We start from the raw sequence: 24,932 nt of genomic DNA on the forward strand, positions 1-24,932 counted from the left end.
TGTTTCTGAGTTTTTGGGATATATACCCAGTAGAGGGATTGCTGGGTCATAAGGTAGTTCTATTTTCAGTTTTTTGAGGAACCACCATACTTTCTTCCATAATGGTTGTACTACTTTACATTCCCACCAACAGTGTATGAGGGTTCCTTTTTCTCCACAGCCTCTCCAACATTTGCTGTTACCTGACTTGCTAATAACAGCTAATCGAACAGGTGTGAGGTGATATCTCATTGCCGTTTTGATTTGCATTTCTCTAATAGCTAAAGAAGATGAGCATCTTTTCATATATCTGTTGGCCATTTGTATTTCTTCCTGGGAGAAGTGTCTATTCATATCCTCTTCTCATTTTTTTATTGGATTGTTTGTTTGTTTGTTGTTGAGTTTTATGAGTTCTTTGTATATTTTGGATATTAGGCCCTTATCTGAGCTGTCGTTTGAAAATATCATTTCCCATTTAGTTGGCTTTCTGTTTATTTTGTTATCAGTTTCTCTTGCTGAGCAAAAACTTCTTAGTCTGATGTAGTCCCATTCATTAATTTTTGCCTTCACTTCTCTTGCCATTGGAGTCAAATTCATAAAATGCTCTTTAAAACCCAGGTCCCTGAGTTGAGTACCTAACATAGGGTTTCTTTTCAAGACATTTCAAAGGCCGTTTGTAGTAGGACCCTGCCGTTATGCAGCAATCCCACAATTATATGCTTGAGCAGGCCCTTGTGGCCTGGCTGACTTTTCTGTTTGTGTTATTCCAGGTTGAAGAACAGGCTAGCTTCAAAGTTGTTGCTTATACTAAAATTTTAGCTTTGAAAAATATTGACCTGCCCAGTCTACTCATCAGAAAAGTAAGAAATGTACACACAACAGTATCCCAGGCTGATCAATGTATTGCTAGATTGTAGGGAGTCTGTCTTCTGAAAATCATTGAGATGGTTTCAAAACCAGTTGAAGAAGGTACCTGGTTATTCTGCTTACACAGTGTTCACTCTTTGATTCAAAGTGGGGAGATGAGATTATTACAGAGTTGGAATTAAGAGACATCTCTTGGTGCCTCTGAATAGGACCCAGACCTAGGAAGCAATTTTGAGAATCCTTGTTATTTTATGACTCAGCCTGCCTGCTCTCAGATCCCTGCATAACACATATCTTTTGAACGGAGCCCAGGAGCCAAGGGCAAGCTTGTTTTCACCTCACAGTTGAGGTTTCACTTGCTGTCTTTGTTCCTCTGCTTCCATCAAATACAAGACACTGAGCTCATTGGTTAAGAGCTTGTAATTTCTCCAAGGCCAGTTGAGTGTCGAAAGGAGGAGAAACAGCAATGCCTGAATCTTCTGAAGAGGTGAATACATTTAGGAGGGCATGGAATTATTTGTAAATCAGAGTTTCTCAACCTCAGCACTATCAACATTTTGGATCAGATAATTCTTTGTTGTGTGAGGCTGCCGTGTGCACGGTAGGATGTTTAGCGCTGTTCCGGCCTCTCTCCACTAGAGGCCGGTAGCGCTCCCTGTTCCGCTGCAAGCAGTCATGACTAGCGGACAGGTCTCTAGGCCTTCCATGCAAAATGGTTGAAAATCACCAGTTTTCCGCATGAATATAAAAGCTCTACCAATCCACAGTTAAACATAATAATTACTGGGTAATTCTCTTGCAAAGAGGATCGAAGAGAACGAAGTAAGTGAATGTACCTCCTTGATTTCTTTCCCGTAAATCGTGACTTTCACGCAGAGCCAGAAAGTGCCCTAAGGTAAGTGCAGGGAAACAAATGAACGAAATAGAAAATAGGACTTACCGTACTTCCAGTTCGTTACCAAAATATCTAAATATCTTAAGAATTCTTGGCAAGAAAGAAGTAACTAGTGTGCTCAGATTTCTCTCACAGGCAGAAGAAGTACATTAACCCCCAAATGTGAGCGGCCCGCCTGGCCGAGTTCTGCAGAACCTCCTCTCCCCGCTGCTCTGCTCTCGGGGGCACAGCAGCTGCTCTGGCCCAGGAACCGTGCAGCCTCAGGTTTAACCTTTTTTCTTCTCAACTCTTGATCCCTCCCTACCTCTTCAGTTAGAAGCCCTGTCGAGATCTCCAAGCCGCAGAAATGCCTACTTTGAAGAGTGGAAACCAAGGCAGTTTCCCTGGACAGCGTGTAGGTGTGACTTGTTATTGTCCTGGAGTGCCGTTTGCCACACAGGATGATAAAGTTGGCTCTCAAACGTGAGAAACTGGCATAGCCATTAAATTAACTAACACTCAAACCAAGATTTGAAAGAGGTTCCTTTGTGGCCTTTACAGAAAGCCACAGAGATGGTGATAGGGTTGAAAGCATGACCTTTTGCAGAAAAACTAGTAGAAATGGGATCATTCACATTGAAGAAGGATTGAAGAAGAATCATTAAGGGTTCTAAATAGAGAAGCTTCTAAATGCTGTTTTGTTTTGTTTTACCTCTAAGATAACAAAAATAAATTAATACAGGGTGTGAGGAATTTAGATGTATTTCAGGAAACACTTGTGATAGTTAAAGTTTATCAACTTTGCAAGGGTGGTTTTAGAATCTTCTTTAAGGTCTTGAAGAATTGCCTGAATTTGTTCCTGGCTAAGAGGTGTAGGTAGAGTGTGGTCCTGCAAGAGGCCTCTTCAGTCTCATTGCTCTGGAACTTGGATGGCTCAGTTACATATACTGGGCTTGGCAGTGAGGTGACCATCTGTCACCTAGAGCAGTGGTAGTCAACCTGGTCCCTACCGCCCACTAGTGGGCGTTCCAGCTTTCATGGTGGGCGGTAGCGGAGCAACCAAAGTATAAATAAAAAGATAGATTTAACTATAGTTAAAACAACTATATATAAAACAACTTATATAAAGATTTTTTATTCTGCCAAACTTAGCGAAAATCCGACATAAAGTACTTGGTAAGTAATTATTATTATATGCTTCAACTTGCTGTAACTCTGCTTTATACATTTTATGAAGTAAAGTTACTTCCCTACTTTATAAATCACCATTACTGTGGAACTGGTGGGCGGTTAGAAAATTTTACTATTAACAGAGATACAAAAGTGGGCGGTAGGTATAAAAAGGTTGACTACCCCTAACCTAGACGGATGTGTGGAAAACAGCTGTGTTAGACTTGCTTGCTGGTTTCCCAGCTGCAAGCACTTTGTGTGAGCATGTAGCAGAAAGCTACATGTGTGTCTTTTTTTTTTTTTTTTTTTTTTTTTTGTATTTTTCTGAAGCTAGAAACGGGGAGAGACAGTCAGACAGACTCCCGCATGCGCCCAACCGGGATCCACCCGGCACGCCCACCAGGGGCGAGGTTCTGCCCACCAGGGGGCGATGCTCTGCCCACCAGGGGGCGATGCTCTGCCCCTCTGGGGCGTCACTCTGCGGCGACCAGAGCCACTCTAGCGCCTGGGGCAGAGGCCAAGGAGCCATCCCCAGCGCCCGGGCCATCTTTGCTCCACTGGAGCCTCGGCTGCGGGAGGGGAAGAGAGAGACAGAGAGGAAGGAGAGGGGGAGGGGTGGAGAAGCAGATGGGCGCCTCTCCTGTGTGCCCTAGCCGGGAATCGAACCCGGGACCCCTACACGCCAGGCCGACACTCTACCACTGAGCCAACCGGCCAGGGCCTACATGTGTGTCTTAATGAAAAGCTATGGGTACTTTCCCTCAGTGGCAAGTGTCCCAGATCGCTCTCCCGCCACCACGAGGTGCGATTCCCTGATTCCTTCAGCCGCCACTGTGAGGGGCAATTTTTCTGATCTCTTGCCTTCCACTGCAAAAAGTGGTTTTCCTTTGCTCACTCGCTTGCCTGTCTCTGTGAACCTCCAATCAACAAGTAATGGCCTGACGCTTTCCGGCTCTGCAGTTTCTCTACCGTCTGCTTGAATTCAGTGTAAACTTGCCTGGCCTCGACCACTGGCATTACAACAGCGTTTAACTTCATTCACTAAATCAGGACTTGGGCAGTGTTTTTTCACAGGTGTGAGTTATTCAACCAGATTCAACAGATAGAGGTTTTCTCCTTGCCTTCAGTGGAGCTCTGTATATTAACTTAGACAAACAGTTGTCATATGGTTTCATAAGACTGTGAGATGGAGGTTTGTGTGCAGGCTGTTCCCTAGGGAGTAGTGGAGGGGAGAGCAAGGCAGCAGGCTTGGGCAGAGGGAGAATTAAGCTCTGAAACAATCCCAACAAAGGACTCAGCTGACCACATGGAAACATCTAACACTATGATGGGCCCTGAGGTGTCACCAGTTGGGGCAAGGGGCCAGCCTTTATATTCCTGTGGATGAGTCTCTGGATGGGGGCTGTGTTACCTTGGGCAGGGCAGCTTCCTTTAGTCCAAGCTGTCCCCAAAGAGGGCCAAATGGCTGAGAGTCTTCTTCCAGCAGCATTCCCACCACGGAGGGGAATACACCCTGCATTCAGGAAGGGGCCTGGGGTGGGGGCATCACTGTGTTCATCGTGGCAGCTTTCCCTGTCTTCTGCTCCTGCCTGAAATTTGCCTTGACCCTGTGCTCATTTACACAAGAAGCATTTTCCCTTCTCAGGAACCTGTTTGCTTTGCTCTCATTCCCACCCGGCCCTTGCCACCCTAGTCGACAGAGCAAATGCAGTCACAGATTCTGTTTGTTCTGTGTTCTTCCCTCTTCCTCCTACCCTCTCCCTCCCTGCCCTCCTTCAGCTCCCATCAGACAGATTCACCTGCTTCCAATTTGAATTGTGTGGCAGCCAGACGGCGTGACATCCAGCCTGGATGGCGAGCTACAGGCCAACTGGCTTCTTCCTCTTTGGAGTTTTTCCACTGTTCCCTTAGTGGGCACATATTCCCCCTCTGCCCTCTGCCAGTACCTTGTGCATGAATTCCCAGGGCGGCAGTGCAGCCGACAGAACACTGGACTGGAGCCTGGGTTAGCTTAGCCGCCTGTTTGGGGGACTTTGATCATGGCCTGTCTTCTTGATTAGTTCTCTAAAATGAGGAGAGACCATTGGTCTAAGTGATCCCCAACATCTCTTCTAACGCCAACATGCAGTGACTTTGTGTGTGTGTGTATTTCCCACCCCCACCAAGTGAGAAGCGGGGGTGGGGTTGAGGGTAGGCAGACAGACTCCCATATGTGCCCAACCAGGATCCACCCCAGCATGCCCACCAGGGGGCGATGTTCCGCTGCAATAGGAGCCATTCTAGAGCTTGAGGCGGAGGCCATGGAGCTATCCTCAGGGCCCGGAGCTAACTTTGCACCAGTTGGAGCCTTGGCTGCGGGAAGGGAAGAGAGAGACAGAGAGGAGGAGAGGGGGAGGGGTGGAGAAGCAGGTGGGCGCTTCTCCTGTGTGCCCTGGCCGGGAATCAAACCCAGGACTTCCACACACCGGGCCGACGCTCTACCGCTGAGCCAAATGGCCAGGGCCAACATGCAGTGACTTTTTGATTTGAAGGATTTTCACAAAAGGAAATGGGAACAAAATGGATACCAGATTCCGTATTTAGTTTTTGCTTACTATCTCTCCCACATAGAATATTTCAGCCTCCTTTTCCAAATAAATGCAAGATATGGGATTAGTTATACCATAGCCTGATGTATTTATATTTGGGGGAGTGAAGGTTTAGAATCCCCAGAACACTGTGGAAACCAGTCTGAAATGAAATTAAAAAGGTCTTAGCTTCCTGTCTTGCAGCTGCACTGAGCCTCTGTCTGGGATCTCTCCTGTGAGGTAAGTCAAGTGAAGGTGAGACAGGACTTGTCTTGAGCTGAATTTGAAATACTCAGGGGAGTTCACTGCAGCAAGAGAGTTTCCTGCCAGTTTCATTCTGCTGGCCTCCCTCCCTTTTTCTTAATCTAAATGGATTTAGCTATCACTGTTGGTATTCTCTGTAGCAGTTGTCTTTTTTTTTTTTTTTTTTTTGTATTTTTCTGAAGCTGGAAACGGGGAGAGACAGTCAGACAGACTCCCTCATGCGCCGGACCAGGATCCACCCGGCACGCCCACCAGGGGCGGGTGACGCTCTGCCCACCAGGGGGCCATGCTCTGCCCTTCTGGGGCGTTGCTCTGCCGCGACCAGAGCCACTCTAGCGCCTGGGGCAGAGGCCAAGGAGCCATCCCCAGCGCCCGGGCCATCTTTGCTCCAATGGAGCCTTGGCTGCGGGAGTGGAAGAGAGAGACAGAGAGGAAGGGGGTGGGGTGGGGGTGGAGAAGCAAATGGGCGCTTCTCCTATGTGCCCTGGCCGGCAATCGAACCCGGGTCCCCCGCACGCCAGGCCAACGCTCTACCACTGAGCCAATCGGCCAGGGCCTTTTTTTTGTTTTTTTTTGTTTTTTTTTTAAGAGAGACAGACAGGAAGGAACATGAGAAACATCAACTTGTAGTAATGGCAATTTAGTCATTTTATTGATTACTTTATGGCAGGCAGCAGGGGAGCTCCAGCTGAGCAAGCCAGCAACCGTGTCCTCTAGCTGGCGACCTTGGAGTTTCAGACCTGGGACCTCAGCATCCCAGGCAGTGCTTGTGGGGAAAACAGCTGTGTTAGGCTTGCTTGCTGGTTTCCCAACTGCAAGCACTTTGCTTGATTAGTGCGTGAGCACGTGTGCCACCACCAATCAGGCTTGCTTTTTTTTTTAATGCATGAGACCAGCCAGGTTAAACATTGGCCCTTGAAAGGAATTCAGGCTCAAGGACACCTGGTAGAGGCCCTTCAAATTGTCTTTTCTTTTCCAGGCTGGTTGTCTCATTAGGTAATGACAGACCATGATAAATGAGTTGTGTAAATATGCACAGAGGGAGAGAAGAGGCTAGTGGAAAAGTGGACCTGGCTATTCAGAGCACAGGGCTGAGCTTATTTGCATAGCAGCTCAGGTGTGGTTACTTATTTATGAAGCACATTTCCTCTGAGGTGTGGAAAATAGGCTAACTGTGAACTTGATCCCTGCCCTAGAATGTTCAAGGTCAGGAGGCAGAGCCCGGTGGGACCCCCACACCCCTCCCGGGAGCTCCTGTTAATTCCCTGAACTTATTCTTGTCTTCCCTTCTTGTGGCACTGTGAGATCCTGGAGGCAGGGTCAGTGTGTGGTCACCACTGAAGCCCTGTGCCCAGGGTCCCAGCTGGCACATGGCAGGCCTTTGATAAATAAACATGTAATGAACAGCACCTGGCAGTGAAGCTTACAGCTCCCTGGGAGATGCAGGGAGGTAAACAGAGAAGGAGAGGCCATGGATCTTTCAAACTAGACGCCCACCCTGAAGCAAGAGGAGGGAGTAATGTTAGAGCCCGAGGGACAGAAGAAGGGATCAGCTGTGGCCCCACTGCAGGAGAAAATCCCAAACAAACTTGACCTTCATCCAAGTGCATGGTGTGATTCCTCCAGAAGGAAGACAAAAAACCCAAAGAACAAAAGAACAACCTCCCCCAACCACCTCCCCTTCAAAAAAACCCCTGCCTACCCCAAACAGCAATTCTTCCGATCTTAGTGGTGCCCTAGTTACGCAGAAGAAAGAACAAAGAGGTGATTTAAGCATCTCGAAATTGAAATAGCTATTGCCAACCACCACAGGATCAGCAGAATCATTAGATTCCAGAAAATGCACAACCTCTGAGGCCTCTGTATTCTTCCACCCTGATGTCAGATTGCTGGCAGCCCACGCTGAGCTGCTCTGTAGGAATGTGCAGCGAGGCCGCTGCCTCTAGAAAGACGAAAGGAGGAAGGAAGGTCAAGCTCGCCTCTCTGGGAATCTGGAAGTTCAGCGCTGGAGGTCAGTTCACCAGCGTTGGACGCTGTAGTCTCTCAGCTCCCGGTGACAGAGGAGGACAAGGTAGTCCCTCTCATCTGATTAGCTCACGGTGATAGAGGAGGACAAGGCAGACCCTCTCAGCTGATGAGACACAGATATGCGTGTCTCTGAGCTTCTCAGGGGCCTGACAGGGAAACGTAATTTATCCCAGGTGGTTCAAATTAAAACACTTTAGAAAAAGGGATTCACAGAGGTGCAGACAGGGTTAAGGGAACAAACATGGAAGGTTGAGGTGGCCAGAGACTTGTATCCATGGGGAGCCATTACCTCCCTTGGGCTAAAGGGCAAAGGGAAGGAGGGCATCTTGGTGCCCGAGCCAGTGGGTGCTGGAACTATGGAGAGGCCTCCAGAGTCAGGGCACCAAAGCAAGGAGGGGACGGGGAAATCCCCTGCCCCTGCTTTCCTGCTGGGTGCTGCCCCTTGACCAGACCAGACGCCAGCCAGCAGGGGTGCCCAGGATGAGGCCTTCCTCAGGGGCTGGCCTCCTAGTGGATGAGAACAGGGGAGGTGAGTTAAACGGAGAGTAACAGCTAACTCGATTACCATGTACCATATCTAGTTTCAAACATTTCATATGACTCTTATAGGTTACTTCATTTAATTTTTGAAATCACTCTACAACAGGCTGAGCCAGGGGCTTTCAGAGTAGCGGGCTGGGGTGTGGCTTCACGTGCTTGAAGCCAAAGAGACTCTGGACACCAGCGAGGGGGGAAGGCACTGGAACAGTGACTGTGGCACTTTGTCCACTTTCCTCGGTCTTTGTAGTGTCCCCACATTTGTGCTTTTTATCCTGAATGTTTCCCAGCAGTAGAAAGCTGTCTTCTGCTCAACAGGCCGACCTTTGGGGAGAAGATCCTGTGGCAGGCTGCGGGCAGTGACCGTGTTAAGCAGGCCCCTGGTTGCATCCCCAAGGGAGGACGGGAACAGCCAGGCCAGCAGCCTGGGGCCCTGAGGAGCGGGGTGGGTGGGGCTTGGCCTGCACCGCGGTGTCTCTAGCTCTCTCTAGCTCCTCAGAGGTGCCTATCTCCTGGTTCTCCCTATCATAGGGGGTGGGCAGGGTGCAGTGGGGAGCAGTTCTCCCGGGCTCAAGTGCACGCTGGAGTGGGGGGACCTCCAGCCATTCGGGCAGCAGACACTGACACTGGGTCTATTTTACTGTAAGGCGATCCAGGCAAGGGCAGCCATTTGATCTGAAGGGCAAGGTCTTATCGCCGCATAAATATTTTATCATTCGAGGCCCCAGTGAGCAGAGGCATGGACAGGGCTTCAGTGCACATCCAAGTCCCCCGCTGCCTCTCAGGTGTCCAGTGCCCAGGGAAGGGGGAGGAGGAGGGCCTGTGGTGGAGCCATCAGTGGGTGTGGGGGATGGGTCCCATCACATGACCTCCACTGACGCGCTGAGTCAATCAGCTCCCCTCTCTGCACCTTAGTTTTCTCAGCTGCAATATGGGGATGATTTTCCAGCCCAGCTCTAGTGCCCTTTCTTGTTGCAAAGATCAAATTCAATAACACATGAAAGCATTTCAGAAGGCAGAAAATGATATACCAAATGGTACCAGTTATTAATTCCAACCATATTTTTTTTTCCAGAAAATGTCCTTCAAGAGGCCTAAACCATTCTTGAGCTGCGTTTATTCATTTGTTAATCTAGCACATACTTATTGAGCACCTGCCATGTGCCAGGGGCTTCCTTTCTGCGTTATGGGCTGGCAGGGTTCTTTGTTCTTTCCCATTCATCAGTCCTGCTCTCTCAAGGTTTCCTTTAACCTCTGCTCTCTAGGATTGACAGGGAGTATAAAAGGCAGTCAAATGCTCGTTGTTGTCGACTAGGATTTTATGTGTTGGTTGAAATGAGGTTTCAACGTCTCTGCTTATTACCTCTAGGCTTCTGCCTTTCTGCCTAAGGAGCTGCAGGCTGTGTCTGGATGGAGAGCCCTGCAGGGAGCCATAGCAACCACACCAGGGAGATCACCTCAGGTTGTGTCTTACAGCTCCTCAGCTGTGGGCTGGGCAGAAGAGACACCCTTTCCCATTCTTTGAGCTGGAGAAAAGGGGAAGGGAGGCAGGTGTACTGGATGCAGCTCAGGCCAGGTGCTGTTAGGATTGTGTGCACCAGAGGTGACTTCTCACTTTGAGTGGAACCTCTGTTTGCTGGACAAAGGCACAAATGCCTGGCTTGGGCTATCAAATACCGGGATGTCCTCTCAAGACATGAGCCTTAGAGCACGAAGCACAGCAGTAGAGGGGCTCCCGTGGCGGGACACTTCAGGATCCCCTTCCTATCCTGAAGGGGAACCCGCCTATCCTAGATAAACCACCCCATGTCCTGGACCCATTGCTCTGGGTGTGTAAGGCTTTCCTGTTTTCTCCAGCTAATAAACCAACCCTCCTGCAGCATTCATTTCCTAGTGGGACGTGGTGGTGGGCAGCAGCCTAGGCCTAGAAGAAAATTGTCTGCAAAGTATCAGTAAATAAATAACCACAAAACAGTGTCCTTGCTGAAACAGGAAAAGATGTGGGACAAGGCCTTGCAAATCTGATGTCCCCTGGTACTTTCAAAACGTGCTCCAATGTGAAGATCCCAGGGAAGGGAGAGCCGGCAGGGGGACAGACACAAGCAAAGCCCGTGCTTTGGGCCACCCACCACCTTATGTTGCCAGAGGAGTCGGCACAGTCTCAAATACTTGGTAGTAGGCCTGTCTGCTAGGAGCTGGTGCTTCTACATCTCTCTCTTTTTATTTCTTGTTATCCCCAAACCAGCATCTTTAAACAAATCTAGCCTCTTTATTTGCTGCATTGACCTGCAGGTAGGCCCAGGGGCTGAGGAGGAGCTGTGTCCAGCGATGAATGTGGCCATTGCTGGATGATGAGGTTGATGTTGAGGACACAATAGCTTCCTCCTCCTCGTCACTACCCTTAGTTCACAGGGGCCATAAAGAGGAGGCTGACAGCCCTTCCGGCGATTTATCTTATTTTAGCTTCTTGCAGAGGTGCTTTAGGACTTTATAGCAACCCCTCCCGCGCGCCCGTGATTTGTTTTTCATTGTTTCTCAAGCTCAGAATACTATTTTTAAAAAGTTCACTTGTTCTTGCTGCCGCGGGTGGGAGCTGCCAGATCCTGGGAAGAGGTTGGCTGTTTTGGTAGGTGCTGCATTCGTGCAGCATTGATTTTTACACTGTGCCCTGCAATCACACTGCATTGTGCTGCACTGGCTCAGGTCCGTGCAGAGATTTTTTTTTTTAGCTTGAAACATCTCAGTTCGTTCTCTGGAAGTTGCTGACACTGTCGCCTATGCCGCCCCCACCAGGTCTGCTGGGACCTCAGCTTGTCAGTGACATCCTTCTTACTGTTGAGTTGGAAACAGTCTGAGAGGAGAGGGTGTCCACAGGTAATCCGTGGGCACAGCAGTTTGGCCCGAGCTGGTGAGATTGCTTCTGTCCTGGTCTGCACGGTGGGCGGGGCTGAGCCAGGGGAAGTTCTTAAAGAAAGATAGCACGTTAACGTCAGAAATCTGCAGTCAGGCTGAAAACACCTGGCAGAGAGACATACACTGTTTGAAAGTAGAAATAAGGGTCAGTAGCCACATTTTCCTTTGCAAATTAGCACCTCATGGGTGCCATTGGGAGCACGAGGTGGACGCTGTGGTGATGAAGGGGAACGCGTCGCGCCTGGGGGCTGTCCGGCCGTTGTCTCACTGCCCCAGATGCGCGTGGATCTTCTTCTGTACTCCGCAGTGCATTGCGCCAGCACTCTTGAGAAACCTGGATTTGGAAAGGTCTCAGAAGAGTGCTGGGTATGTCGCAAATGCTCTTTCAGTGCTTGACATTTAAAATATACAGCAGGACTGAGGCCCAGACCTGGGACTGAGGGAGCTACAGACAGGAGTCTGCAGCAGGGTGGAAGGGAATGTGTGTGGGGTTCGAGGTGGGTTGTGGTTGAGGACAGAGGACAAGATCTGTGAGAGGCTGGGGCTGCAGGAGAATTCAGGATTGTTCCGGGAGGAAGAGAATCCTCAGATACCTTTTAGTTGTGTCCACGATGTGTCAGGTGCTTCACAGATATTCTCCTCACGTAATCATGTATGATGTAGGTGTTGCTGTCACTTTTTTGTGTGTGTGTGTGACAGAGACAGAGAGGGACAGATAGGGACATACAGAAAGGGAGAGAGATGAGAAGCATCAATTCTTCATTGCGGCACCTTAGTTGTTCATTGATTGCTTTCTCATGTGTGTCTTGATGGGGGAGGGGGGCACGGGGTGGCTACAGCAGAGCGAGTGACCCCTTGCTCAAGCCAGCAACCTTGGGCTCAAGCTGGTGAGCCTTGCTCAAACCAGATGAGCCCACGCTCAAGCCAGCGACCTTAGGGTTTCAAACTTGGGTCCTCTGCGTCCCAGTTCGACGCTCTATGGCAAAGAGACATACACTATTTGAAAATAGAAATAAGGGTCAGTATCCACATTTTCCTTTGCAAATTAGCAGATGAGCCTTTGTAGATGAGCCTGGTCAGGCACTGTCATTTTTTTTAATAGATGAAGAAACTGCCCAGGGTCACCCAGCTACTGCAGGGGGCCACCTCTACCTGAGGAGGAATAGGAGTAGAGGATGGGTGTGGGTCTGTTCTCCACTTTGTTGGGGGAGGGGCAACACACCCTCAACCCCCCCCCCCCATGGGCTCAGGGCCAGGCTGTGCCTCTGCCTGAGGAGTTGGAAGGGGAGCCAGGCCGCAGTGGCCTTGCTCTATCATGAGCTCAGAGGGCCTGAGTCACCCCTCCCTATGGCCCTCCAGCCTCTGATGGGGATGTGAGTTCTCTACAGCTGCCCCAACTCCTCACTCTTCCTGTCTCCAGGGACTTTTTGGCCAGAGGCCCAGGCCATACTGATAGCAAACTGACAGATTTCCTAAAATAGGAAGCCATGTCACCCACCCATTATCTCCCTTTGATTGAGGGGCGTAGGGCCTCCGTAGTAGAAATCTCTCTGTATAGATTTGTTTTACCAAAAGTAGCTTTAGCATAAAAGAGTGTGGCTGAATGAATGTCTTTGGTTCGGACCAGTTTACAGTCATCTAAAGTCTGTTGAGCCCCAGGGGTTAACTGGAATAATAGGGCAGGTTGGGGGTTGGATGGGAGTCTGTGCTCTCACCTCCTGTTTAAAAGGATGAGAGAAGCCCATGGACCTCACTGACTGCCTAGCTGAGTTCCTTCCCTTCCTGCAGAGGCCCCGTGGGGCAGTGCAGGGACTTCTAAGATTGGTGTTAGAGCAGCCAAATTCAAGTTCTGATTACATTATTTTTCTAATTAGAAGGCCTGAAGTAAATATTTCTGGGACTCGGTTTCCTTGTCTGCACAATGGATGTAACATTATACCCATAGGGTTGCAGTCTACAGGGAGGTTGGGAAGCCTCTGTGTGCTTCAGGTGCTGGGTGTACACTCCAGCTGATAAGAGACAAGCTTTGTTTGCTCAGAGATAAAACTGGGCCCAGAACAGGAAAGGTGAGCCCTCACTCACCTGTCTACTCAGAGAGCCGCTTCTCTGCAGCTGCGACTGGGTCAGCCTCTCCATCCCATCGTCCTGCCTCTTTTTCATGTTGATTATAAAAATAACGACACACCACTTCCATTTTGTTGTTTGGATTTTGCTTGGCTGCTTTAATTCACCCGTCACACGGGCTTTTTTTTTCCTCCCTCTACCCTCAGTGGATCTGAAGTCGGATTTCACCTAATGGAGCAGAATTTCCCATTCTTTTGGTTTTGAGGAGTGCGGGTTTCGTTTTTACTGCGCAGAATTCCCCTGCTGTACTTAGCTTCCCAAGCTTGCACGTGATTAGGCAGAGATGCTATTGTAAGCACCACAGCGTGATAGTAACTTAAAAAATATTATTAATTGATTTTAGAGAGAGAGCAAGGGAACGACAGGAACGTCAATCTGTTTCTGTATGTGCCCTGATCAGGGATCAAACCGGCATCCTTTGACTAGCAGGATACACTCTAACCAGCGGAGCTATCTGTCCAGGAAGGTAGTAACTTTCCTTTCCCTGGGTGTGATTCTGCCTTGAAAAATAGTAGAAGGAGGCAAAGCAGACCCAGTCCCAAGGCCAAGTCGTGCTCACAGCCTGTCCATGTTTGGTGCACTTGGCAGTGGTGTGTTCGGCAGGACTCAGAAGGGACTGTCAATGTGGATCTGGTGTTAGGCCCTGTCCCTCTGCTGATGGCTGTGGGGAGAATCATGAGGACACAGTTGCCCCCTCTCCCACAAGGGGAGGCCTGGGGAAGGCTTTTTGGAGGGGACTCTGCTCCCCTCTTGATGTAATTGGCTTTGGGTGTTCTAGGGGGCAGTGGAGAAAGACAACTGTGGGAAAACCAGAATGGTGGAACCCACAGCCGTGCCCCAGCCACCCGGGCTTAGCAGGAAGCAGTGTCTCATCCAGAGCCCCTTGTGAGTGGTGCGGTGTTACCCTCCGGACCCACCTTGGTGGCTGGAATTAGTGCCTCACTGGTCCGTACAAAAAGAAGAGCAGGTAAAGTCCTTGTGCTGGAGGAACCCAAGACCTACCAGAGAGATTAAAGCCCTCCCCAGAGCAGGAAAGATGTAATCACACCAAGACAACTGGCTGTGTTGGTCAGAGTGGGCGGGTGTGAAGAGAGCAGTTTGCCTGGGCTCATTCTGGCCTTCTGAACTGGCAGAAGGGTGTGAACTAACATTCCATTGTTGCCCTTCCCTCTTCCCTTCCTTCTTTCTTTCCAATGGAAATCCTATGATTTGTGTAACACTGTACTAGGTCCTGGGTAGGAATGAATGTGTTATAATACAGCATTCAGTAGTTCCTGTACAACAGTGTCAGAGCCAGTGTCAGGGCGCACATCCCGAAGGGCCAGCCTCTCCTGTCCGAAGGGCCAGGCCCTGGACTTTCAGCATCAGGGTTAGAGCTCACGAGCCTTGTCCAACCACGGGCGTTGCTCTGGACTGCTCACAGTCTGGCCTTGGCTTCTGCACCTGTTCTGTTCCTTTGTTCCTGCCTTTTAGAGTCTCAGTCTCTGACTCCACATAGACTCTGACTCCACGTGGGTGTCTTTCATTTGTTATCCCTGTGTCTGATTTGGAAAAGACCCTGACCACCCCTGACACAAAGCCTGGGTCCTGGACCCCTTTTTCTTCTTGGCCAGCCTACTGGTTTGGGTCCTAGCAAGTTGCTTCAGCTCAGATGGAGCATATAGGACTTCAGAGTAACGGGAGAGAAGGCCTAGATACAAATTTAAAAAACAACAACAGTATGTTAACTGCTAAAAGAACAGGCTCAGGTCTCAGATGGTTTGATTTTGGTCCTGAAGGACAGTCAGGATTTGCATAAATGGAAAAAAGCAGAGAGTGCATTCTTGGCAGGAAGACAAGGCTCAGCAAGGGCTGAGATGGAAATGTGCCCGATGAGTTCAGGGAGCAATGAGTGGAGCGGTTTGCTAAAAATATTTACCAAGTGCCTCCCGTGTGTGAGGCGCGGAGAAGCTATATAGTATAAAGAAACAGTGGTCTGCATCCCCCAGGACTCTGTGGTGCTCTGACTCTGAAACTCCCCCATCAGAACCGAAAGGAATAAAGCTGGAATAAGAATTGAGGATGCAGGAGTCTAAAAATGTGTGCTGGGGACATAGTAAAGCTGCAGATTACATTTAAAGCAAACATTTACCAAGGGGACTGGCATGAGGAATGTGCAGGGAGAGGGAGACGCCCCGCGATGCTGAGCTTCTGCCTTGCTTGCTGCAGTCGCATTAGCCAGCAGAAGAGGAGAGAAACGAGGGCCCAAGCACAGGTGGGCTTTGTAGCACTCTCTGCAGACAGGCCCCCATGCTCCTGACGTTTGTCATGTTGCTATTGTCTTGGTGACCGTGGCAGCACAGTCTCACGGGCCCAGGGAGCCCTTTCTAAGTTATTCGATTCTTTGGCTTTTTTTGAACTTGTCACAGGAAGTTGCTTTGGTTTCCTCTCCCTGAATACAGAGGAGTACCTGTGGTCCCTGAATTAGGTGACAGTTGATGGTACTCTGAGTCACTTTAGTGGGAAAAATTACTAATGAGGTGGATGATTTCGGTCCTTGCATTTGCTCTCTTGAGCACGTCCTGAACATAGCTGCAGTCTCTGAAAGAACTTAATTTGAATTTGCATTTATAAAGGCTGTCATATTGTCCCTTAAATTCAACTAAAAAGTAACAAGACATAAAATGAGAGCACAGGAGTGTTGATAAAATGTATATTCATTCATTCATTCATTCATTCATTCAACAGACACTGCTAGTCACAAAACCAAGTGCCTGTTTATAAAAGCCTCACTTGACTATCCTCCTAAATGTACAAGATCAGGACACTCTGCAACTACTTGACCAAGGGATTCCAGTGGAAACGTGAACTGCCCGCCTATAGGAAGGACCTGGAGAGAAGGGAACTGCTCAGTGGTCTCTGGCAGCCATTGGGCCACAGGAGTCAGCCTCACTTCCTTCAGGACTTTGTGAGGTGGTCACGTTTCAGCAGAAAAGGTCCTTGTCCCAGGGTGTGTATGCAGGAGGCATTAGACCAAGAGATGGGAGAATAATCTAGTGAAATGGGAAACAAAATCCAGAGCGGAGCCCTGCAAACTGGCAGGAACTGGCTTGCCTCTGATGAAGCCATTGCTCTTACACAACAAGCAGCGGCGCTCTGCCTGTGTTCAACCCAGGTTCTGTGAACCTAATCTGAACTGGCCTGCTGGGAGGACAGGTGTGTTCCCAAGAACTAGAGAGTGGGATACACAATTCCAGGATCTGAGTGATTGGCAGATGCCTGGAGTGGACACAGCCACTGTTGGCTGAGCCCGTACAGCCATAGGGAAGAGGGTGTGCTGTGGATTTCTGTCTGTGTGCGCTCCTGCTCACTCCTTTGAGAACCAGACTCAACCGAGAGAGGAGAGGCTGACACAGGACAGGGTGGAGAGTGTGCTGTGGATGACCAGCCCGGGCTGCCGCAGGTCACCTTCCTGGATGTCAAAACCTAGGGAGTGGCATTGTTGGACTATTTTTTTTTTTAGGTAGGAATTTGTACCTATATAAATCATTTGTTAGAACAGTTTGAGTCCAGAAAGAGTAGAGACTGAGGTGCCCCTGGGTTTATTTTGAGGTGGTATCTCTGACTCACTCAGAGAGCTGGTGATCTTTTGTACCTCAGTTTCTCCTACCCACGGAAACAGGATGAAACCTGCCTGCTGCCAATCACAGGGCTGTGGGAAACTTACTTAGCTACAATAAAGACCATTTATACACTCATAAAATCTTTGAGGGAGGCAGGATTTTGGCCTGCTAAGTATTTTCTCTTCTTCTTTTTTTATATGAATTTATTGGGGTGACACTGGTTAACATAATTATATAGGTTTCAGGTACACATTTCCAAAACACGTCTCAGTACACCTTGGTGTACATTTTCTGTGTGTGTGTGGGGGCTACATGATAGTTTGAAAATGCTTATGATACAAGTGAAGCCCATTTCATTGTTTGTGCCAATCTCTCTCTTTTTCCTGCTTCCCTTTTTATCATTCCCACATAGTAATGAGCATTAGTATTGGTCACTAATAGATGATCACTAATAATAATAACTACGGTTTACTGAGTACTTTCTATTGCCAATCACTCTGCTAAATATTATATTACCTTGAATTCTTAAAACAGATATGGAAGCTGGGTCTTATTAGTCCCCGCTTATACTTGGGGAAACAGGCTCAGAGAGCTTAGTGGAAAGGGTATAGACAACTCAGCTAATAAGTGACAGAAGCCAGGATTGTAACTCGGGTCCACCCTGCTCTAAAGCCATAACCTTTCCACCCCACCAGCTCCTGCCCATCCTTCCCAGATTTCTGAGGGCAAATGTGTGGATTCTGCCCAGAGAAGGCAGCTCCTAGAGGAAAAGGGACCCGCAGAGCCGTTGTTGCTGAGCACAGCACTGACTGTGTCGACACTCAACCCAGGATGTGTGTTGTGCTTAGTTAGGCTGCTTGTGGTGAGCACAACGCACCTTCCTGTTCTCAGCGTTTAGCTGAGAAGCCATCTGAGACTGAACCCGCCGTGTTTGTATGGCAGCCTGCATGTTCTTGGTTCCCAGCTACATATGTGGAAGATGACAAAACTCAGAAAAGGAAAGAATGCGTCTGCAGACTGACCACACACCCAGGTCCCTCTCCTTCTTGCACTGCGGGGATGCAGCAAGACGCTGCGCCCCCGTTGACCGCTTATTCAGAGGGATAACGGCAGGTGGTCTTAGGGAGCACTGGAGATTGGGCTTCTCTCCTGCTGTTTCTAGAAGGCCCAGTTTTCTGACAGCATAGCTTATCTGGAAGCTGTTAACTTTGTCCTAGTCCCTTTTATTGCATGCATACTTGTCCTTTTAGCATGCTTTTAGACAGTGGGTGTGGTGGATGAGGAGTTGAAACCTGTCTTCATTATGCAACGATGCCAGGTTTAGGAGTATTTCTTGCCTAATGATAGCAGCTTGCAAAACAGTTTCCATGGCTCTCAGCACTGCCAGACCTGCCCCTGTCTGTTGTCATACATCTGCTCCTGAAAAGGGTTTGCCATTTGGAAATGCAAGCATTTGACTCTAGCAAATGACGCCCTGACACAATCAATCTAGTGTTTGCTGTCCTCTAAATGTCATTGTCTAGTGATCAGTATTGATTTTGGTAGCTCTTTCAGAGTCTGGGCTGTCAGCAACGTGGTTGGGAGGATCACAGCCTCTGGCACCTGGAGAGTAGCTGCTTGTGGTCCTGGTACATTGCCAGGACCAGAATCCCCCAGGGCCTGCCATTGGCTCTTCAGAGGAGGTTTTGCATACAACATCCAAAATACCTGTGCAATTTCTGTGTTCTGTAATCATCATCAACATCGTATATGTAAGGCTTTTTTCTTTTTCCCATTTGTGGTAACTATCATCCTGATACTGTTTAGATAAGGATGTACAATAAGGCAGAAATTTAGAGCCTGTTTTATGGATGTTCACATTTTTCCAGCTTTCTAGCCTTCTTGAGGAATGATGAGTTCCAAATACCATATTTTTTTCTAGTATCTAAAATTTGCCTCTTGAAAAAAATATTTAAAAACTTTAAACTTTTGTAGTGTGGGTCTTGGTTTCTTAGATTTACAACTTAAATATATGATTTTTACTTTAATGATTTGAGGCGATCAATGCCAGAATGGTAGGATCGTGCGGTGACTCAGTGCTCTCTCAGGGCAGGAACACTGAGACAGACGGGCGGAGCCCTTTGTCTTCCCAGCAGCTGCTCTGTGTGCTCTGCTTTCCCTGGGCCTGGAGCACTCTCCGCTTTCATTGCTCCCTGCCGCCACCTGTTCTGTTGCTTCTCACCCTTACGTCTCACCACAGTAGGAGGAATGACTTGGAAATAGTTCTTTCCCGGAGAAGTGCAGCACATGGCTTTTGTAACAGCAGCCGGTGGCTTTGAGCCAGGCTGCCACTTGAGAAAATGCATTTCATCCATATGAGAACCTTGCAGGTTATAGATCATCAGATGTAGGATAAGCCTCCTTTATTTCCGACCTGCCTCTGACAGAAGCCACTGCTCTGATTTCTATTGTACCACGAAGCTGATGGTTTGTGGAGCAACCGAAGCTTTCCCCGTCGTTCTCAGAGGGAAATGTGACATGCTTTGCCTTGTGTCCTCTTAATTACTTCCCCAGATTTGATTTGTTCAGAAAACAAAGATGAGGTAAAGAACAATTAACTATGGCCCTTGCCCTCGTAGAATCACATTGTGATGGGTGGTTAGGGAAACTGACAGCGTACAGGTGAGTGAGCAGAGTGGGTAATAGGGAAGGAGAGAAAGCACTGACTGTGAGCTGAGTATGGGATTGGCCAACCTTAGTGACCCAGCTGGAAAGGATGGTGTTGTGGCCTCGTGGAATTCCCTCAAAGTCATTGATGGTGTTTCTCTTTGTGGCATAAATGTTCTCAATAACGCTGGTGAGAAGATGATGATTGAACCTTCTTTTTTCATTCTAACCAGATGAGACCATTAGTTTCCTAGGTCATTGTCTTACTGGTTTATACTGAAACCTCTCTACCCTGGCCAGTGCAAAGGTTAATACTAATGGCGCCTGGGAATTACACTTAGTGTGGTTCAGGTGAAACTGGCATCTGGTGGGGAGGTGGAGTCATGACCATCGCTCAAGACCACTGTCATTCCACAAAGCTGGCGTCAGCATAGGCTGGCGATGAATCACTGAAGACCCGTGATGGCAGGGATTATACTGCTCACAAAAATTAGGGGATATTTTACAGTTTCATATTCATTTTGAAATATCCCCTAATTTTTGTGAGCAGTATGTACAGTCAACCAAGTACAATTTCCCTCTTTTCCCAAATGAATCTTAAAGTCAAAAGAAGAAAAGATCTTACTCGAACTCAGAATTGCAGAACCAGGGAAAGAACCTGGGTCTTCCACGTGCTAGGCCAGGTGACTTCCTTCTTCAGTGTAGCGTCAGAATACAGTACTCGCCCACCAGACTGAACTAAAGTGTTTGGCTCTAGGAACCTCCTTTTAAGAAAATAAAATGAAGCCACGCCTTTAGCGCTATTCAGTAGTACTCCAGTGTGGGTGGTTATAGTTTTCTCTTACATCCACCAGGCCAATAGGGTAGGACTGAAGACTGACTTGCTCCCATCCCTACCACTGGTAAAAACTTCCATTTTCTTTTTCCCTTCTGCTTTGCCCTAAACTACATGCCCAGCTTAGTCAGGGCAGCATCTTTGTAACTGATTAGCCTAGAAAACAACTTTCCTGTTTGGGTCCATGTCAGAATTTCCGAGACAAGGCAGATCCTTGGGCCTTCCTTGTGCTTTTCTAGTTGCCATTTCTGTAATGAAAGTGAAACTCAAGGTGTTCCAGAAGAAATCTCATAACTGCTCGCTCCCGCTCCATCACCTAGGCGAGCAGGGGTCGGGGAAGAAACGCTATGAAACATTCCTGTGAGGCCATCGATGACAAACGTGACAAATGTCGTTAGAAAAACTGACCTGAAGATAATGTGTTTTGGGATTAAAAACTCCATTCTAGAGTTTTATAAAGGTGTGCTTCATCTGGTAATTAAAAAAACTGTTGATGTTCCATTGTACTTCTATCAGGAGATGCATGTGTCATGAGCACTGGACTACAGCACTAAGTACTCTCCGAAGCTTGCCATCAGAGGGACTTCACATTGCAGCTCCGAGCCACCTGTCCAGCCTCCTGCTGCCTCTTGCACACACTCCGGGCTCTGGGTAAACTGAAGAGGCTGTCCGTTTCCGTGCCTTCCTGACTGTACTCACATGGCTCCTCTGCCTGGAATGGCCGCTCTTTACCCCATATCTGTCTGCCCAATTCTTTCTTTTTCAATTAAACTTAAGAATTATACTTGTTATACAATATTATGTTAGTTTCAGGTGAACAGCATAGTGACTCAACGTATGCATGCCTTACGGAGTGATCGCTACAGTAAGCCTAGGAACCCTGGTCTTGAAATAAAAGCTTTGCCTGCCTCTAGTGCTGCTAGGTGTGTTTCTGATGAGGGATGTTTTCCAGTTTTAGAAGCAAAGGTGGTTATCTCCAGTGATTCACAGGCTCATTAATCACTGTCACAGAACCCCAGCAACACGGGAGGGTTTCTCTGGGTGATTTTTTGTAAACATCCTCTAATCAGCATGTAGGTTAACTAATATTTGCACATTGTTTTCCTACCGGGTGTCTCCAAAGGCCAGTGTTGTGACAGAAGAGAAGATGATTCAATCCAGACCTGATGGGAATGCAGGTTATAAAATCCAATACCAATGATAGGAGCAATGAACAGTAATGACAACCTATATTTAAATAGCAGGAGCCTTGATAATTATCCGTTGCAGTATCTGGCCTCCCCGGATGTGAAACTCATACTAAAGATTTAAGTCCTGGAAAATACTGGTAGGCTTATAATAATTATATACTGTAAGTACGTGACGTCCTGAGCAATCCATTCGCTTCTGCCGGGGTCCATGTGTCAAAATGACCATCTGCATTATAAAAAACCACAAACAAATTTTAACTAAGTGTTCTAAATTCTCAGCTAGTCTCTGTAGGGCATTGATCAAAATGTTATCTACCAACGTGATCCATACTGTCTTCGAGGTTTCGCTCATTAGGTCTGTAGCCATTTGCTTCTGTGGGGGAACCTGGATACCTCACACTGTGCAAATGGATAAGAAGCACTAACACGGCTTGCTTCCTTTGCAGGGGTATTGTGAAGATTAATTGGATTGTAGGTCCCCCTGTAGATGGCACAGTTTAGCGTAAACATTAGATACTATTGTTTTGATCACCCATCCTCTGCTGCGTATTCCAAAGCCAGATCTTACAGTTTCGCTTGACAAACTGAAAAATCATTCTTACAGTTATGTCATAAATAGTTGGTTAGTCCTGGATTGTGACCATAGATGCCTAGGCCTTGGTTGATAACAGGCACTAGCTTTTAGTAAGATGTTGTGATTAGAGTATGGAAGGAGTTGGAAAGAGCGAATTGGTTCAAAGTACTGATTTATCCCACTGTGATCTTCAGACTGGTCTCTTTGTTCACAGAGTTGTGGGGCTCTTAGAATTGGAGGGGACCGTAGAGGTAAAGCAGTCTTACTTTTTCTGCTTTCCAGAAATCCACACCATAACTCCCTGACAGATGTCAGCTAGCTCTTGCTTGGGCACCTTCAGGGTTGAGTGGGCCTCTCATCTTTACCATTGTTACATATTTGCAGTCATTGGGACATTTCTTTCAACTTTTGAGCCAAAAATATACTTACGTTTTACTTTCAACTATTGGTCTTCCTTCTCAACTCTAACGGGACATACAGAAGGGCAAGGCTTCCCGAGGAAATAATACTGAGCTTCCATGCTGCCATTCAGCCTCGTCCTTGCTGAACTAAACATCCCTGGTCTCACAGCTGTCCTTAGTTGATGGGGCTTCCAGGACTGCCTCACAATTATGGTTTCCTCAATGAGAGGAGGAGCATGAGTGTTTACAATCTGACAAAGCCTGGCAGGGAGCACCTAGGTCTTTGATGGTCTTATAATAAAGGCAGACGTTCCCCTGAATGGCACCCGGTCTCTGCGCCTTACGGCAGCACACAACCATAAGCACTCCAGAAGCAACCCAACTGTAACTGACCCTCCAAGGTTCCAGTCTCCCAGGAGCCAGCAGTGACATTGGGCTGTGGGGACAGCCTGACACTATCTGTTGTGCAGGGTGAATTCACTTGGTGTAGCTCCTACTAATCATCTCATTATCCAAAGTGATGAAATAAGTCCATAGAAATGTTTTAAGCAGCAAACAGGGTATTGAATGCAGTAATAAAGCAGAAAGATGGGCAGATCTAAGTTTGAATATGGCTCTGTCACTTCAGCAATTAACATCTTCGTCTGTCTTCTCCTGGGTAAAATGACGACGTTATTACTATCTGACAAAGCTGACGTGAGGACTAAATGCAGTGACATTTCCAAAACAGAGCCTGGCTCACAGGTGCTGTTGAGTGTGCTCTGATATTCTTGGCACACGGACTTTTTTTTTTTTTTTTTTGAGTTTTGGCCTTCTTTCCTCCAAAGCAGTCCAAGTAAAAATGTTTGACATGTTTTGGTGTGGTGGTAAAAGTCTGAGGAATCTAAAGCAAGGTGTGGCAAATTCTTTTTGTAAAGGACCAGATGTAATCATTTTAAATTTACATTTAAATAGCCACGTGAGTCTGGTTGCTACCTTACTGAACACACCCACCTTGAGCATATGTATTAGAATCATGGCAAATAGGCTAAATCCAGTCTGTGGATGGAGTGACTAATCAGCAGTAGGGAAATGTACTAAGTTTTCTGGTAGAAGAATATCAAGAACAGAAATGTGAATACCAGATGACCCATAGCCGACACCTTGTCCAAGGTAGTTAGGAATTGCAGCTTTGTGGGTCATATAGTGTCTGTCACAACTTTATTTAACTTGCTGTTGGAGTGTGAAGGCAGCCATAAACAATATATAAATAAATGAGTGTGGCTGTGTGACAATAAAGTTTTATTTACAAAAAACAGGCAGAGAGCTGCATTTGACCTATAGCCAAGTTTGTCAACCCTTGGTCTTAAGTCTTCTTTTCCTATTTCTTTTCCTTACCTTCCTCCCTCCCTCTCTTTATCTCTTCATCTCTTCCTTCCTCCCTATAATAACACAACATGAGATCAAGCCTGTTAAATTTTGAAGTGTTCTGAAGTATTGTTAACTATTGTCACAATGTTGTGCAGTAGATCTCTAGGACTCATTTGCTTCACATAGTGAGATCTTATACAGATTGAACAGCAACTCCCTGTTTCCCCTCCCCCCAGCCTCTGACAACCATCATTCTACTCTCTGCTTCTATGAGACTGATTATTTAAAATTCCTTATGTAAATAAACTCATGCAATGTTTGTCCTTTTGTGACTGGTTTACTTCATTCAACATAACACCCCCAAGGTTTATCCATGTTGTCATATATGGTAGGATTTTCTTCTTTCTTAAGGCTGGATAATACTCTGTGTACGCATATAACATTTCCTTTATCCAGACATTTAGGTTGTTTTTATATTAGCTATTGTGAATAGTGCTGCAGCGTACATGGGAGGGAAGATATCTCTTTGAGATCTTGATTTCAATGCTTTTGGATAAATACCCAGAAATAGGACTGCTGGATGACAGGATAGTTCTATTTTTAATTTTTTTTTAGGAACTTCCATACTGTTTTCCATAGTGGCTACACCAATTTACATTTCCACCAATAATAAGAATGTACAGCTAGTGCTCGACTTACAACCACGATTGGTTCTGACAGATCGGTCGTAACACAATTTGGTTGTAAGTTGAGTAGGCTATATGTACAGTACTGTGAAACGATGTTATAAAAATCTTTAAGTCATATTTTATCATAATTTTCTTTCATTACTGTTATATATCATAATTTTCTTTGTTCATTTTATGCCATTTGTATCATCTCTACACCATTTTGTTTTTTATTTTTACATTCGTCAGGTTTAAGTAAAACACTGTATTACAGGTACAACTGGTTTAATATTTGCAAAGACAATTTCCTGTTGGTAGACATCTTGGGAGGGGTTTGATGAAA

Source organism: Saccopteryx leptura, chromosome 3 (genome assembly GCF_036850995.1).
Source record: "Saccopteryx leptura isolate mSacLep1 chromosome 3, mSacLep1_pri_phased_curated, whole genome shotgun sequence".
NCBI classification, from domain to species: domain Eukaryota; kingdom Metazoa; phylum Chordata; class Mammalia; order Chiroptera; family Emballonuridae; genus Saccopteryx; species Saccopteryx leptura.